Raw genomic sequence first — 4,555 nt, 5'->3', positions numbered from 1 at the left:
TAGGTGCCGTCACGATATGTTCACGGAGGTATCGAACTTGGGTCGTGACACAAGGTAATAATAATACTCCATCATATTCATCGGCATTAACAGATCATAGTCATGAGACTATTAAGGTTTATAACCAAACTGACAAAAAGGAGTTAATAACTCTTCTAGAACAATCTGGCCTAAAATGGAAGAACAGCCCTTGGCAACTTATGACCAGATATTTTGATATGACATCATATGCCACCCTTTCATACAAATATAGAATGCACTACCCAGTGCCAGCACTCACAGGGCCCAAAAATCATAGGTTATCTCTTGACTTCGGAGGGGCGGATCCTAGCCCAAGCGCATGATCGGAAGGGAAGGAAGCTCAATAATGACAAGTTCAACTTATTCATATTTACGGGAAATAGGCATGCTTTCTAGTCAAATAAGTTAAAGCACCAATTTCAAGATATAGAATTTCAGCTAGCTTGAGGAAGATACATCTCTACGCCTACATGAGAAGTAACAATGCCAAACACAGCGAATTCACAGCAAAATTATCAATAAGCACACTCGGAGCACTATACAGGTTCCTGTCATAAAGCTCCTTACTCAGCACATAGCAAGTGCCACTCACAAGGCCCAAAGACCATAGGTTATCGCCTGACTTCGGAGGGGAGGACCCTAGACCAAGCGCATGATCAGATCAAAAGTTAACGATCATCATAACTCTGCCCAAATGTCATGGTGCACGCATTGTCTCAATATCAATACCACTTATCCCAATAGGGTCCTGGCGTACGCATCACCTCAATATCAATATCAGTATTAATACGGCTCTATGGACCAACTCAGTCATCAATCCGATCAAATCACAATATGGAAATATCTCACCGTATCATGAAATCAATATACCACACGAATTATACCAACGTGCCATAAGACACTCTACTCGTAGTAATCAAGTAAGGAACCCAACAACATGTGAGATAACAGGTATGAAGTATAAAGAAATGTTGAATAACATGCAGATATATTATCATGACTAAAGAGTTTGACTACAATCAAGGCAAACGACCTAAAATAGCAAAATAGCCCAAACATGTATCAAACAGATAAGCACATAGTATAGACATGATTTCTAACATGAAAAATAGCTCAAGTAGTCATACAAGTAGAGAAAATACGGTAACACGAAGGCATGATAGAAAAACAAGGTACATAATAGCCTAAGGTCTACCCGGATACGAATAACAACGGTGCACGCATATATGCTCGTCACCACGTACATGCGTCACCCTCAACACATAGTAAACCTCGTAGTATATGGGTAAAATACCCTTAAGCCAAGTCTATGCAAGATACTTACCTTAAAGCACGATAATCAACACTCCAAAAAGCCCTTCCTACGCGAGTCGACCTCCAAACAACTCGAATCTAGTAAAAAATAACTCAATAACATCAAACTCGGCTATAGAAATCGATTTTAAGTAATAAAGCTCCAATCTTTATCAAATATACAAAAGTCAACCGAAAAGTAAAACTAGCCTCACATCCCAGAACCCAACAAAAGTCACAAATCCCGATCAAATATTCCAACGTGAATCCAAATATGCAAGTTTCATCCAAATCCGACTTCAAATCGGGGTTCAAATCCCAAATAATATCTCTCCAAAATTTACTAACAAAAATCTCAATTTTTTCCCTTAGATTTCATCAACCAAAAGCCAAAATCTAAGATGGAATCAACAACAACAACAACATACCCAGTATTTATCCCACACCGTGGGGTTTGGGGAGGGTAGTGTGTACGCAGACCTTACCCCTACCTTGTGAGGATAGAGAGACTATTTCCAATAGACCCTCGGCTCAAGATAGTATAAGTACCATATTAATAAAAATATAGGCAAAAAGAGACAATATCAAAAAGCCATATAAAAGCAGAATAACACAACAAGACAGTAAAGTGATCAGCAATGAAAGAAAACAATGGTTAGTCATAAAATCCTACTACCAACAGAAAACGAGACTGCGTGCCAATACTAAATTTATGAACACTCTACACTACCTACTCTACTACTCTAATTCTCGACCTCCATACCTTCCTATCAAGAGTCATGTCCTCGGTCAACTGAAGTTGCGCCATGTCTTGCCTAATCACTACACCTATTCTTTGGCCTACCTCTGCCTCTCCGTAGGCCCTCCAATGTCAACCTCTCACACCTCCTCACTAGGGCATCTGTGCTCCTCCTCCTCACATGACCAAACCACCTAAGCCGCGCTTCCCGCATCTTGTCCTCAATAAAATCATGAAATAAAATCAAATCCAATTAAAGAATACCTCCCCCAATCTAAGCGGGTGAAACTCGCCTAAAAAAATTTCCCAATCCGAGATCTCAATCTCAAAATATAATAAAATAAAGCTAACCCTTAATAAAATATACTTTGCCCAGCACATTCTCTTCTGCGACCAAAATTGCGTCTACTGCAACATCGCTTTTGCGACCAAAATGCTCACTTCTACGAGTTTCGCTTAAACCCCTAACCTCACGCACCTGCAGACATCACCCGCTTCTGCGTTGCCGCTCCTGCGGACAAACAAAACACTTGCGAGCCAAACCACGCATGTGCGGAAACACCAGAACCAGACTGCCTTCAAACCTTAAAATTGATCTGAGACTCATCCGCAACACTCTCGAGCCTACCAGGACCTCGTCCAATCACACCAACTAATCCCTAAATATAACACAGACCTACTCAAGACCTCAAATCACACAAAATAACATCAAAATTATAAATCGCGCCTCAATTCAAGCTTAATAAACTAATCAACTTCCAACTTTCAAAACACGTGCCGAACCACATCTAACCAACTCGAAATAATCCCAAATTTTGCACACAGGTTTCAAACGATATAACAAACTTATTACAACTCCTGGAATAAAAATCTAACCCCCAACAGCCTTAAATTTCACTCATGGTCAAACCTATGAACCTTCCAAGCCTTTAATTTTTCAACTTTCAACGATTATGCCAAATAATCCTATGGACCTCCAAATCCAAATCCGGACATACTCCTAAGTCCAAAATTACGATACGAACCTATTGGAACCCTCAAAATACCATTCCAAGACCGTTTACCCAAAAGTCAAACCTCGGTGAACTCTTATAACTTAAGCTTCTAGCCTTAGAACTAAGTATACAAGTTTACTCCAAAACTTTTCCGAAACCAAACCAACCATCCCCATAAGTCACAAAACAACAATGAAACATTGGGAAATATTTATTTATCCATCATGTGCTTAATTATTTGATTTCTTGATCACCAATTAAATATTATCTACAAATCCAGAATTGAACTCATGAGAGGAAATTCTACATAACAAATATGGTTGAGTAGAGCAAGACCTTGAACCTGAACCATGGGAAATGTATTCACAGTTAGGATACTTATACCTAATTGCCTTGTTTGGTTGACATATAAGAATATTAATACGTTCCTGATAATTCTAATTTCATAGAATTATAGGCGTTACATTAGCTTGAACAGGCGACTAGTACTTCAATAGAATGCTATGAGTAATATTAACCCTGCTAATGTCACGACCCAAAATCTACTAGTCGTGATGGCACCTAACCCAACCCACTAGGTAAGCCAACTAATAACTATCCAACCTCAATAACGCTAATAAGTCAACTAAACATAAATACATTATCTGGATCTATTACATTTTCCAAGGACTAGTAGTACAAATTATGAGCTTCTAAAAATAGAGTTTACAAAGTTGATATGAAGAAAATACATCTTCTGTTTGAAAAGTACATAAAGATATTTTTTTAATCTAAAGATACCGTGAACAAGAGGAAGCTACAGTAGGAATGTAGATACGCCTTCAAATTTAGCAACCATCGAACGCAGCAACATTGGCATCCGGGATCTGCACACAATGTGCAGGAAGTGCAGTGTGAGTACAACCGACCCCATGTACTTAAAAAGTAACAAACCTAACCTCAAGTTGAAAATACTGACGAGCTGGAACATAGGTCGGGTCCAACTCCAATAACCAACAGCAGTTCATACAACGAAGAGCATATAAGCAAGGAAATAATCTCAAGATAAAATGCATGTATGCCATATATGCATGCCAATGCCATGTATCTCATAGATGAATCCTATATTCACACTCTCACAGCACTCAACATCACTGTATCACACTTTCCACTCATTATACTCAACCACTCGATACTGTATATAATCCATACGGCTAAGGGAACCCAGAACATATACAACACTAACTATAAGTCACCCAGTACCGAGAAAAAAGGGCAATCCAACCCTGTGGAGAAATCCATCTGCAGGTATCGAGTACTTCGGACAAATCCATGTCCAGGGAAATCCATCCCTCAATAATATATAAATGCTCAACAACTTGGTACTGTATAGGGCCTATGTGGCCCAGGGAAATCCATCCCGAAACATATACAACACTGACTATAAGTCGCCCAGTACCGAGGAAAAAGGGCAATCCAACCCTGTGGAGAAATCTATCTCCAGATATCAAATACTTCGGACAAATCC

The sequence above is a fragment of the Nicotiana attenuata genome, chromosome 1 (genome assembly GCF_001879085.1).
Source record: "Nicotiana attenuata strain UT chromosome 1, NIATTr2, whole genome shotgun sequence".
Classification (NCBI taxonomy): domain Eukaryota; kingdom Viridiplantae; phylum Streptophyta; class Magnoliopsida; order Solanales; family Solanaceae; genus Nicotiana; species Nicotiana attenuata.
The sequence above is the reverse complement of the archived record's forward strand: the minus strand, read 5'-3'. Positions refer to the sequence as shown.